This window comes from Hypanus sabinus, chromosome 24, assembly GCF_030144855.1.
Source record: "Hypanus sabinus isolate sHypSab1 chromosome 24, sHypSab1.hap1, whole genome shotgun sequence".
In the NCBI taxonomy this organism is placed as follows: domain Eukaryota; kingdom Metazoa; phylum Chordata; class Chondrichthyes; order Myliobatiformes; family Dasyatidae; genus Hypanus; species Hypanus sabinus.
Genome location: NC_082729.1, coordinates 2,987,179 through 3,000,806, shown reverse-complemented (window position 1 = coordinate 3,000,806; position 13,628 = coordinate 2,987,179). Strand labels below are relative to the sequence as shown.

At 44.6% G+C, this 13,628-nt stretch overlaps 1 protein-coding gene across 3 annotated transcripts in view; it reads right to left on the bottom strand.

Annotated features, from left to right (window-relative positions):
- The window catches only part of LOC132380411 (tyrosine-protein kinase Fyn-like), a 300,099-nt gene that overhangs the window by 139,447 nt on the left and 147,024 nt on the right, over positions 1–13,628 (bottom strand). For all 3 annotated transcript variants that reach the window (XM_059949171.1, XM_059949173.1, XM_059949172.1), the window contains one exon: positions 5,908–5,966. The gene's annotated coding sequence lies outside the window, so the exon portion shown is untranslated. The remainder of the gene's footprint in view (positions 1–5,907; positions 5,967–13,628) is intronic.

Sequence of the window (13,628 nt, the reverse complement as noted above, 5' to 3'; positions counted from 1 at the left end):
GAGGCTGTGGCTTGCAACTAACGGGCGCCTGGATCGGCTGCAGTGACGACTAACTTCGTGGCTGCGGGCTCACTTTCCCGACCCTCAGCTCTGAATGTTATTTGCTTACTTTTGTTGTTTGCACATTGGTTGTTTTCCTGCTCATCAGGTGTTTGTCTGGATTTTTTTAATGGGCTCTATTGGGTTCCTTTGTTTCGCGGCTGCCCTTCCGGTGATGAATCTCAAGGCTGTATATAGTATACACATTTGATGATAACCGTACTTTGAACTTTGAAAAATCTCAGCTGTAACCACAGAGCATCCCAGAGGATGTCCCTCAACTCTGGAGGAGTCTTTAAACGAAGGCCCCATTATTCTTCCAGGAGCCCAGACTTCAAAGCCCAGTGATCAGCAAGTCCTGGGGTCAATACTAGAGGCTGATGGCCGAAGTTGGCAAGTTCAGTGGCTGAGGCCTAAATGTTGAAGCCCCAGGGATCACCTGTCTGGAGGTTGGATGTCCGATGTCTGTGAGTCCGGGCACTAGGACTAGACGACCAGAGGCAGACTGTACCGGAGTTGTAAGGTTGTACTGGTGTGTGAGAATGGTTGGGTGGGAGTGAAGAAAGGGGCTTGTTTTGCTCTGGTTTGTCTTGCTGTTGTTGATGCGTTGTTGTTGCTTCAGTTCTGGTTGCTGTTGTATTGTTATTGTGTTTTAATTGTGATTGTTGATGTTATTGTTGCAGCATTGTTGCTTTTGTTGTGGCTGTTGCTGATGTGTCATTGCATTGTTATTGTTATATTGTTATTATTGTTGATGTTAGTTTGTTGTTGCTCATCTGTCGTTGTGTTGTTATTGTTACTGTTGATGTTATTATTGTTGCTGTGTTGCTGTTGCTTTTGTAATGTTGTTGTTTTGCTGAACATTGTGGACCATGCTATTTTGGGCACCGGAATGTGTGGTGACGCTTACGGGCTGCCCCCAGCGCCTCCTCGAGTGTTTTGGGTGTTAACACAAATGACACATTTCACTGTGTGTTTCGATGTACACGTGATAAGCAAAACTGAACTTGAGCCGTTATCTCAAAGCTGCCCGAGCAGCCTTCTCCCCTCCCTTTTTCTGATGCCCTCAGTACGCCTGGGATTTCACAACCAAATACAAAAACTGATGGAGAGAATAATTTCAGTAATCAACCATTTCTCTGCACAGTTTTGCAAGATGGGAATTACCATAGAGAGCATGTTTCACCACTCACTCAGCAGGCAATTGGTCAAGCTGGCCAGACATGTAAACAAGGCCAGGTGAGAACAGCTGGTTTCCTGCCTCCACGGACGCTGGTCAAACTGGGGTTTTTATCATTTGATGGTTTCAGACCCACTGCTACTGAAACTTGGGTCCCACACCACCAGGTTCAGGAAGTTACTAAAATAAGTCAAAGTCAGCATGGTTTCTGTGACAGGAAATCTTGCCCTGACAAATATAGTTCCTCGAGGAAGTAACAAGCAGGAGAGACAAAGGAGAGGCAGAGGATGTCATTTACTTGGATTTTCAGAAGTCAGTTAATAAAGGGCTGCTTAACAAGATATGTAAAAGGTTATGGTGCTACAGGAAAGATATTGGCATGGATAATGGAGTAGCTGACAGGCAGGAGGCAGCGAGCGGGAATAAAAGGGGTCTTTTCTGGTTGCCTGCCAATGATGAGTGGTGGTCCTCAGGGGGTCAGTACTGGGAACTCTACTTTTCACATTGTTTGTCAATAATTTAGATAATGGAATTGATGACTTTGTGGCAAAGTTTGCAGATGATACGAAGATAGGTGGAGGAGTAGGCAGTGCTGAGGAAGCAATCCGATTACAGATTGGAAGAATGGGCAAAAAAGTGGCAGATGGAATACAGTTTTGGGAATGCATTTTGGTAGAAAGAACTATTATCTAAATGGGGAGAAAATTCAAACATCAGAGGTGCAGAGGGAGTTCAGAGTCCTTGTGCAAGACTCCCAGAAGGTTCATTCACAGGTTGAGTCTGTGGTAAAGAAGGCAAATGCAATGTTGGCATTTATTTAAAGGGGAATAGAATATAAAAACAAGGAGATAATGCCGAGCCTTTATAAGACACTAGTCAGGCCACACTTGGAGTATTGTCAACAGTTTTGGGCCCCATATCTCAGAAAGGATGTGTTGTCATTGGAGAGAGTCCAGAGGAGGTTCACGAGCATGATTCCAGGAATGAAGGGGTTAACATGTGAGGAGTGTTTTGCAGCTTTGGGCCTGTACTCACTGGAATATAGAAGAATATGGGGGGATCTCACTGAAACCTACCAAATGCTGAAAGGACTAGATAAGGTGGATGTGTAGAGGATGTTCTCTCATGGTGAGGGGGGGAGGTATCCAGAACTCAAGGGAACAGCCTCAAAATTGAGGGGTGACCTTTTAGAACAGAGGTAAGGATGAATTTTTTTAGCCAGAGGATGGCAAATCTGCGGAATTCCCTGCCGCAGACTGCGGTGGAAGCCAAGTCCGTGGGTATGTTTAAAGCAGAAGTTGGCCATTTCCTGATTGGTCACAGCATCAAAGGATATGACGAGAAGGAAGGTGTGTGGTGTTGTTTGGGATCTAGGATCAGCATTGATGGAATGGCGGAGCAGACTCGATTGGCTGAGTGGCCTAATTCTGCTCCCATGTCTTATGGTCTTATTACCCTTCAGCTATCAGGCTCCTGGACCGGTGTGGATAACTTCACACTAAATTAATTCCACCACCTCTGGACTCACTTCCACGGACCCTACAACTCATGTTTTCAGTATTATTTATTTTGCATCTGCACAGTTTGTCTGTTTTTGCACATTGACTGTCAGTCTTTGTTTGTGTGTCATTTCTCAATGAGTCATGGTACATTTTGGTACCAATGACATAGGCAGGAAAAGGGAGGAGATCCTGAAGACAGAACATAGGGAGTTGGTAGAAAGCTGAAAATCAGGACCTCCGGGGCAGTCATCTCCGGATTGCTGCCCGTGCCACGCACCAGTGAGGGTGAGAATAGGATGGTTTGGGAGATGAATGTGTGGCTAGGGAACTGGTGAAGGGAAGGTACAACTTGTACAAAAAGGACAGGTTGTTTCTAAACCCAAGGGGAGGGGTGTATAGTAAAAGGAACTACAGAGGCGGGAGAGAGGAGCTGCCAAAGTTGATTGGAAGTGGACATTAGCAGGAATGATGGCAGAACAGCAATGGCTGGTGTTCCTAGCAGAAACTTGAAAGGCGCAAGATAGATACACCCCAAAGATGAAAAGTAATCTAAAGGGAGGATAAGACAACCGTGGCTGACAATGGAAGTCAAAGACAGCATAAAAGCGAAATGAGAGGGCATATAATGGAGCAAAAATTAGTGGGAAGTTGGAGGATTGAGAAGCTTTTTAAAAACCAACAGCAGACAACTAAAAAAGCCATAAAGAGAGAAGAGATGAAATCTGAAGGTAAGCTAGTTCATAGTATCAAAGAGGATATAAATACTTTTTTCAGATGTATAAAGAGTAAAAGAGAGAAGAGAGTGGATATCGGACTGGTGGAAAATGATGCTGGAGCGATTGTAATGGAGGGTAAAGAAATGGCAGACAAACTTAATTGGTATTTTGCATCAGCCTTCACTGTGGAAGACACAAGCAGTGTGTCAGTAACTCGAGTGTCAGGGGGCAGAAGTGAATGTAGTTGCTATTACCTGGGAGAAGTGCTTGGAAAGCTGAAAGGTCTGAAGGTAGATAAATCACCTGGACCAGGTGGATTATACACCAGGGTTCTGAAGGAGGTAGCTGTAGGAACTGTGGAGGCATTAGCAATGATCTTTTAAGAATCAAAAGATTCTGGAATGATTCCGGAGGATTGGAAAATTGCAAATATAACTCCATTCTTTAAGGAGGGGAGGGAGGCAGAAGAAAGGAAATTATTGGCCAGGAAATCTAGCCTCAGTGGTTGGGAAGATGTTAGAGACTATTATCAAGGATGAGGTTTCGAAGTACTTGGAGGCACATGATAAAATAGGCCAAAGTTTTCTAAAGGGGAAATCTTGCCTGACAAACTTGCTGGAAACCTTTGAGGAAATAACAGACAGGATAGAAAAAGGAAAGTCAGTGGATGTTGTTTATTTGAATTTTCAAAAAGCCCTTGGTAAGGTTCCACACATGAGGCTGCTTAACAAGATAAGAGCCCATGGTATTACAAGAGAGATACTAGCATGGATAAAGCAGTGCCTGATTGGCAGGACCAAAGAGTGGGAATAAAGGGAGCCTTTTCTTGTTGGATGCTAATGACTAGTGCTGTTCCACAGGGGTCAGTGTTTGGACCACTTCTATTTATGTTATATATCAGTGATTTTGATGATGGAATTGATGGCTTTGTGGCCAAGTTTGCTGATGATACAACGACATGTGGAGGGGTAGGTAGACTTGAAGAAGCAGGGGGGCTACAGGAGGACGTGGATGGATTAGGAGAATGATCAAAGAAGAGGAGAAATTTCAAAAATCCAAGGTGCAAAGGGACTTTGGAGTCCCGTTCAGGATTCTGTAAAGGTTAACTTGGAGGCTGAGTCAGTGGTGAGGAAGGCAAATGCAAAGTTGGCATTCATTTTGAGAGGATTAGAATGTAAACGCAAGGATGTCATGCTGAGGCTCTACAAGGTATTGGTCAGTCTACACAGAGTACTGTGAGCAGTTTTGGACCCCTTACCTAAGATTAGATGCGCCGGCATCGGAGAAGAGTCCAGAGAAAGTTCACGAAAGTTATCCCAGGAATGAAAGGGTTAACATACGAGAAACATTTGATGGCTGTGGGCAAGTACTCGCTGGAGTTTAGAAGAATGAGGGGCCATCTCATTGCAAAGATTGAAAAATCTGTATAAAGTGGATGTGGAAAGGATGCTTCCTGTGGTGGGGGAGTCTAGTACCAGGGGGCACAGCCACAGAACAGAGGGGCACCCACTTAGAACAGAGTGGTGAATCTGTGGAATTCATTGCCACAGGTGGCTGTGGAGGCCAAGTTACTGGGTATATATATATATATATATATATATATATAGCAGAGGATGATAGATTGTAGATCAGAGCATGAAGGGTCACGGGAAGAAGGGTTCAGAGAGATAATAAGTCAGCCATAGTGGAATGGCGGAGCAGGCTTGATGGGCCGAATGGCTGCATTTTGCTCTGGGATTTTATTATTCTACTATATTTCTTTGCTTTTACTGTGGATGCCTGTAAGAAAATGAATTTCAGGGTTGTACATGGTGACATATATGTACTTTGATGATAAATTTACTTCGGACTTTGAATGTCTTTTCCCTTCCTCAAATTTATTTACTTGCTCGAGTTAAAATACGATCGGAGAAGTAGAACAGGAACAAGTTGGAGATGTAAAATCTGGAGTTAGCTCGGGCTTGGCTGGGCAGCTAACATGATCAGCGGCAGGAGTGATGATACGAAGCCAACATGAACCTTAATCTCAGGCAGTGACGTACTTTATCACCCCTCACACTTGATGTGTCGAGCAAGTTGTTCCGCAGCAACACAAACGGCGTTTCTGTATGATCTGCTTCACACAAATTAGTAATATTTGGCACGTGCTCTGTGCCAAAGTGTGACAGAGAGCAAACACAACACGCCTGCAAGACACCTGACAGACGAAACACATTCTTTCAGTTTGAGCCAGCAGAAAATCTCCAAGCGTAAGGCTCTAAGTAACCAGACACTTCCACAGCCATGAACCATCGACAGTACTCATCTATCACCTTACACAATCTTCACGTCCTATTGACAATGTCTGGCTCGCAATATAACGCTCTGCTGCACTGCCAAGGATGCCGTACATTTGTAAAGACTGGTCACACGTTTCATGGATAAAAGACACCTTCTGGAAACAAAGGGGAATTCTTTGATTTGTCCTTACCAAATGTCCACCAGCATTCAGATCAACTGCTCCTGGGGCTTCTGATCAGACGGGGAAACCTGAAACACAAATTTTTTAAAAAGTAATGCATCAACTTCGAGTTCTCTTGCCAAGTTTTACCAAACTAATGGAGATGAATGGATACACAGATACCTGTAAAACATTTTCCAGATTTATTAATCGATTAAAAGAGATCAGAACATCTGAGGAGCAGACTTTTGCACGATGTTTGTGTATATATCCAAATTAACCCCACCTGCCTGCGCACGATCCATATCCCATCATTCCCTGTCTCAATGTGTCTTTTGACATTATATGCCAATGATTTGGATGAAGGAATTGATGGCTTTGTCGCCAAGTTTGCAGATGATGGAGGGGCAGGTAGTGTTGAGGAAGTAGACAGGCTACAGAAGGACCTGAGGCAAATTAGGAGAATGGGCAAAGAAGTGGCAGGTGGAATACAATGTCAGGGTCATGCACTTTGATAGAAGAAATAAAAGCACAGACTATTTTTAAATGGAGCAAGAACTCAAAAATCTGAGGGGCAGAGGTACTCATGAAGGATTCCCTAAAGATTAATTTGTCGGGTGAGTCTGTGGTGAGGAAGGCAAATCCAATTTTAGCATTCATTTTGAGAGGACCAGAATATAAAAGCAAGGATGTAATGTTGAGACTTTATAAAGCACTGGTGAGGCCTCACTTTGATTACTGTGAACAGTTTTGGACCCCTTATCAAAGAAAGGATTTTCTTGCATTGAAGAGGGTTCAAAGAAGGTTCATGAAAATGACTCTGGGATTGAAAGGCTTGTCAGATGAGGAGTGTTTGATGGCTTTGGGCCTGAACTCGCTGGAATTTGGAAGAATGAGGGGGGGATCTCATTTGCACCTATCAAATGTTGAAATGTCTTGGTAGAGTAGGTTTGGAGAGGATGGTACCTCTGATGGGTGAGTCTAATACCAGAGGACATTTAAGTCCATTTAGAACAGAGATGAGAAGGGATTTCTTTAGCTAGAAAGTGGAAAACCTGTGGAATTCATTGCCACAGGTAGTAGTGGATACAAAGTTATTGGGTATATTTAAGGCAGAGATTGATTGATACTTGATTAATCAGGGCATGAAGGGATATGGGGAGAAGGCAGGAGATTGGGGCTGAGAGGGAAATGGATCAGCCATGATGAAATGGCGGAGCAGACTCGATGGGCCAAATGGCCTAATTCTGCTGCTATATCTTATAGTCTTATGGTCCAAACGTTGTGTCAGTCTCCACAATACATTCCAAACAACCAATTCAAGATGTGTAACCTGACTTTTCTATTTCTGAATGACCACAATCATTAGGCAAGTTCATATTGTTGTTTATTGACAATACGCCTGTTATAATGAAACTCTAGAGCACTGATTTCACACAAGTATTTCCTGTCTAATAACATTCATTCCAATTGCTGCATTTTTCGTCACATTTGTCCATCAGACTTTCACATTTCTCATAAATAATCAACCTGAGACACTTAACTCTTTCAGACTGCTCACAAAATGCAGGAGGAATCCAGCAGGTCCAGCAGAAACTACTGTCGACACTTGGGTGAGACCCTTCCTCAGGTCTTGGCCCAAAATATAGACAGTACTGATGAAGGCTCTTGGCCCAAAACATCAACAGTCCTGACAAAGGGTCTTGGCCCAAAATGTCGACAGTCCTGATGAAGGCTCTTGGCCCAAAACATCAACAGTCCTGATGAAGGCTCTTGGCCCAAAATGTCAGCAGTCCTGATGAAGGGTCTTGGCCCAAAACATCAACAGTCCTGATGAAGGCTCTTGGCCCAAAATGTCAGCAGTCCTGATGAAGGGTCTTGGCCCAAAACATCAACAGTCCTGATGAAAGGTCTTGGCCCAAAACATCAACAGTCCTGATGAAGGCTCTTGGCCCAAAATGTCAGCAGTTCTGATGAAGGGTCTTGGCCCAAAACATCAACAGTCCTGATGAAAGGTCTTGGCCCAAAACATCAACAGTCCTGACGAAGGGTCTTGGCCCAAAATGTCGACAGTCTTGAGGAAGGTTCTTGGCCTGAACCATCAACTGCTTATTCCTCTCCATATTATTGATCAATTTATTATTTGTTTGATCGGCATACAGCCCAGCACTGGCCCTTCAGCCCCTTCCAGCCCAGCAACTCCAATTTAACCCAAGCCTAATCACAGGACAAATTACTATGATCAATTAACCTACCAACCTGTACACCTTTGGACCATGGGAGGAAACCCACATGGTCCATAGATGCTGCCTAACCTGCTATTTTGTTCTTGCATTTTGTGTGCATTGCTCTGGATTTCCAGCATTTGCAGAACCTCTTGTGGTTCTCTTTTCAAATGCACGGAGTATTGTGTATACTTCTGGTCGCCCCATTAAAACAAGTATGTGAAGACTGTGAATGTGTCTACCAAGACACTGTCTGGATTGGAATTCAAAGTTCAAAGTACTTTTCTAATCAAACCATGTATACAACATACATCCCTCGGATTTGTCTCCTTACTGACACCCACAAAACATATAAAAACAACAAACACCCAATGTGGAGAGAGAGAGAGAGAGTGTCAGGGGGAGAGAGAGAGAGAGAGAGAGAGAGAGAGAGAGAGAGAGAGAGAGTGTCAGAGAGAGAGAGAGTTTCAGAGAGAGAGAGTGTCAGAGAGAAAGAGAGAGTCAGAGAGTCAGAGAGAGAGAGAGAGAGACACAGAGAGAGAGAGAGAGAGTCAGAGAGAGAGAAAGAGAAACAGAGAGAGAGACAGACGGAGAGAGAAAGAAGAAAACAAATCATGCAAACAATAAAACACAAACAAGAATGCGAACTATAAGAAAAGGTTGGACAAACTTGAGTAGGTCTCTAGAGTGTCAGAGGCTGAGGTGAGACCTGATAGCAAATTTTAAAACTACGAGAAGAATAGACAGGGTAGACATTCAGAATCTTGTCCCCAGTGTAGAAATATCAAACACCAGAGGATGTGCGGTTCAGAATGTTCTCTCCTTGACCGCATGGGATTCCTCCAGCATTCCAAAGACATACGGCTTACAGTTAGTAAATTGTGGGCATGCTACTTTTGGCGACGACAGTGGGGCGACACTTGCAGGCTGCCCCCAGCACAATCCCTGGACTGCATCAGTCATTAGAGCAAATGACACATTTCGCTTTGTGGCTGATATTTTGACACACACAAATAAACTTCATCTGATCTTAATCTCTTTGTGAGCAGTGTCACAGGTGATCCATTCGTGACTCAGTGACTATAACACACTCCAGAACTGCAGCAAGCAGCCGGTATAAAGTGAAGGAGAGAATAAACCCAAAATTGCTATTGATTTAAAGACAGCCTGGCTTGCTTCATGCAGCACTGCACTGAACTAGAGTTGTTCTCAACAATCTGGGAGCTGCCAAGGTTATTCAATTTTACACTCAATCTAGGATGGTCTTTAAAGGAACAGATCATATGAGTGACAAAACAAAAGACATCCCCTGGAAGGTCTGGACACCAGCATAGGTTTTCACAAATTAAACAGCAGAGGCTTTTTATGTTCAAGAAAAAACATAGCAACTCATTTATTTAATACCTAGCATGGTAAAAGTCCCTTACATAATTATGTTATCACATCAGACCAGCCTCCTAAAGTGAAACCCCAACTCAATGGTAGTGGTTCTGAATTATGTACATTTTCACCAATTGCATTACCCTACAGCAGAATACAGAACACAGAACGTACAGCAATACAACGTATACCCACAAAATGCTGGAGGAACTCGGCAGGTCGGGCAGCCTCAGTGGAAAGGAGTAAACAGTCAACGTTTCGGGCTGAGACCCTTCTTCAGGACCAAGAGGGAAGGGGGCAGATGCCAGAATTAAAAGGTGGGGCAAAAGGGGAAGGAGGCTAGCTGGAAGGTGACAGGTGGGTGGGGAAAGTAAAGGGCTGGAGAAGAAGGATTCTGATAGGAGAGGAGAGTGGACAGTAGGAGAGGGGAAAAGAGGAGACCCGGGGGAAGTAATAGGCAGGTGAGAAGAAGTAAAAGGTCAGAGTGGGGGAAAGAACATAGTACAACACAGAATAGTACTCTTTACAAGGATGTTGTCGGGACTGAAGAACCTGAGTTATATGGAAAGATTGAATAGGTTAGGACTTTATTCTTTGGAATGTAGTAAACTGAGGGGAGATTTGATAGAGGTATACAAAATTATGAGGGGGAAAATGCTAGCAGGCTTTTTCCACTGTGGTTGGGTGGGACTACTACCAGAGGTCATGGGTTAAGGGTGAACGGTGAAGAGTTTAAGGGAAACATGAGGGGAAACTTCTTCACTCAGAGGTGGTGAGAGTGTGGAATGAGCTGCCGGCACAGGTGCTGAAAGTGAGCTCGATTTTAACAGTTTGGATAGGTACAGGGATGGTAGGCGTATGGAGAGTCATGATCCTGGTGCAGGTCAATAGGAGTAGGCAGTCTAAATGGCTTGGTACAAACTAGATGGGCTGAAAGGCCTGTTTCTGTGCTGTACATTTCTATAACCCTACTTGGCCACGATGTTGTAACCTATTCTAAGATCAATCTAACTCCTCACTCTGACATAGGCCGCCTTCTTCTGTCATTCATGTGCCTTTCTAAGTGTTTCTTAAATATCTCTACTGTACGTGCCTCTTCCCCCACTCCTGGCATCACATTCCATGTATCCACCACCCCCTGTGGAAAAATCTTACTTCTGACATCCCTGCCCCCCCCCCAAACTTCCTTCCAATCACTTTGAAATAATGGCCCCTCGTATTAGCCACTGGGAAAAAGTCTCTGGTTATCTACACGATCTTATCACCTTGTACACATGGTTTGGCATGGACTCAATGGGCCGAAAGGCCTGTAGTTTTCTATGACCCTAAATAGAACATAGAACACAGGTTCACATTCCTCAGTGTGAACATCACCAAAAACCTGAACTGGTCAACCACGTTGATGTCACGGCCAAGGAAGCTCACCAAAGCCTCTACTTCCTCAGGAGGCTAAAGAAATCCGGCAGGTCTCTGCCGAACCATTTTTATTGACGCTCCACACAAGGCAATCTGTCTGGATGCATAAGGCTTGGTATGGTGATGTGACCACCAGAGACGGCAGAGAGTTCTGCAACATCTCATATTCCAACTAGGTAGCCTGCAAACTGATGGCATGAACATAGATTCCTCCACCTCTCCCCTCCTCTCTTTTTCCATTCCCCATTCTGGTTCCCCTATCACCCCTACTCTTCCCAACAACTGCCCATTACCTTCCTCTGGTGCCATGATCCTTTCTCCCATGGTCCACTCTCCTCTCCTATCAGATCTCTTTTTCGTCAGCCCTTTGCCTTTTCCACCCATCAGCTCCCAGCTTCTAACTTCACCCCCTCTCCCCCCACACACCCACCTTCCCCTTCACCTGGTCTCACCTAACACCTGCCAACCTGTACTCCTCCCCCTCTCCCCCCCACCCTACGTTCTAATTCTGGCTTGTCCCCCTTCCCTTCCAGTCCCGAAGAAGGGTCTCGGCCTGAAGTGTTGACTGCTTGTTCCCCTCCATAGACGCTGCCTGGCCTGCTGAGTTCTTCCAGCGTTTTGTGTGTGTTGCTCTAGATTTCCAGCGTCTGCAGAATTTCTTGTGTTTCTGAGTTGAAAGAAAATGTTTTTTTCCAACTAAAGATTACATATTTAATGATACTGTTAAATTAGCACTGAATGTGCTTTCAATGGTTAAGTAAATTAGAGACATTTGTAAGCATTCAAGCTGTAAAAGCTGTTAATTCTGGGGTTGGTGTGGTTTAAGTGAGCAAAGGATTGGTGGGGTGAGACTCGCCATTAAACCCAGGGGACCAGCACTGAACCGGCAACAAGCAACTACCTCACAGAAGTTCATCTCCGGGGGGAGGCTTCACTTCAGGTGAATTCAAGCAGTAGGTCACTGTTCCAGGCCATTCTGTGTTTTCATCAATAGGCCATTCATCCCATCAACTCCAGGTCGGCCTATGGTGCCCACATTGATAGAGTTGCACCCCCTCACTTACAGTAATATTTTCAAACTAATTGACTTCAGAGATGGGCCATAAACGCTGGACTTGCCAACACCACCCTTCTTCTTCCTTTGCCCGTTACACCATTGGCGTTTAGGGCAGCAATGAAGGTTCTCCATCTCTGGCGATCTTCAGGGCTTCCTTCATCTTGTTGGTAGCTTCCTCTCGGTTTTCACTACTCTCAGTCATACAAGTCCCGGGTGGAGACTCAGGAATACTGTTGCCCTCAGATGTGGAAGGAATCTTCATTGCTGATTCTGTAACAGTTTTGTTTTACCAGTCAGGGTTATTCGTCCTGACCTGAAACCTGGAACCTGGAGGACCAGTGAACCACTATTAGTGGTTTAATTAATTAGAGGTTAATAATTAATTATTAACCTCTAGGTTTAATTATTAGAGGTTTAATAAACCTCTACCCTTTAATCTGTTTGGCATGGGTGACCTTAACAACAGCCAAAGCACAAAGCCCTGACTCCAGCCAACACAGCTCTCCGGGTCATTGAGGCGCGCAAACCTCCAAACCCTATGATGAGGTTCTGGTCCTCTTGGACACCAACACTACCAAGGCTCTGAAATAAAATCATAAACACGTGAAATTCTGCAGATGCTGGAAATCCAAAGCAATGCAGATAAAATACCAGAGGGACTCAATAGATCAGGCAACATCTATGGAAATGAACAACCATTTGCCATTTCAAGCTGAAACCCTCGTACAGGACTGGAAAGGAAAGGGGAAGGCGTCAGAATAAAAAGGTGGTTGGGAAGGGGAGAAGGATAGCTGGAAGGTGATGGGTGAAGCCAGGCAGGTGGGAAAGGAAAGGGATGGAGAAGAAGGAAGCTGATAGGAGAGGAGGGTGGAGCATAGGAGAAAGGGAAGGAGGAGGGGGTGGTGAAGACAAATTCCCAGGAAGGATACGTGGCGTTGGTAGCAAGCCTGGGTGCATCCATGGTGAAAGAGTCAGACGGCAGCAGAGATCACTGAGAGAGGTAGCGAACTCTCATCGAAGAGAAGATTTAAACTTCTTCAGGGCAGGCGTCGCTCGAAGAGACTACAAGATAGCGAGTTCCTTGTTCTCTTGGAGAGGGTTTCTCCTCAGTTCTCATTTACATTCATTCTTACAACCGTCTGGTTCAGAATCAGAATCAGGTTTATTATCACGGACATAGAGTATGCCATGAAACGTGTTGCTTTGTGGCAGCAGTAAATACACAAAAAATTTATTATAAGTTGCAATAAAAATATTTTTTAAATGAATAAGTGGTGCAAAAAGAGAGCAAAATAGGGAGGTAGTGTTCATGGTGGGTGGCAGGTGAAGATACGTCTCTACCAAAGGAAGTGTAAGGTGCTCCTTCCCTCTGCTAACCTGCAGATCATCCTTCGGTGAGGTGTAGCACCTGCTTAGCCCCCACCCCATCCTGATCAGGGTCACGTGAAGCCATGGGAGCAGGTGGTGGATAGTCGTACGAGCAGCCGGTGCACATCACAAGTCCTGGTTATGTGACCACTGACACCAAGCAGACAATCTTTGAAGAGTATTGATAATGGCTGGGGTCACCCATCTTGTAAAGACACTGCCCAGAAGAAGGCAGTGGCAAACCACTTCTGTAGAAAAATTTGTCAAGAACGATCGTGGTCATGAGACAGAGATTGTCCATGTTG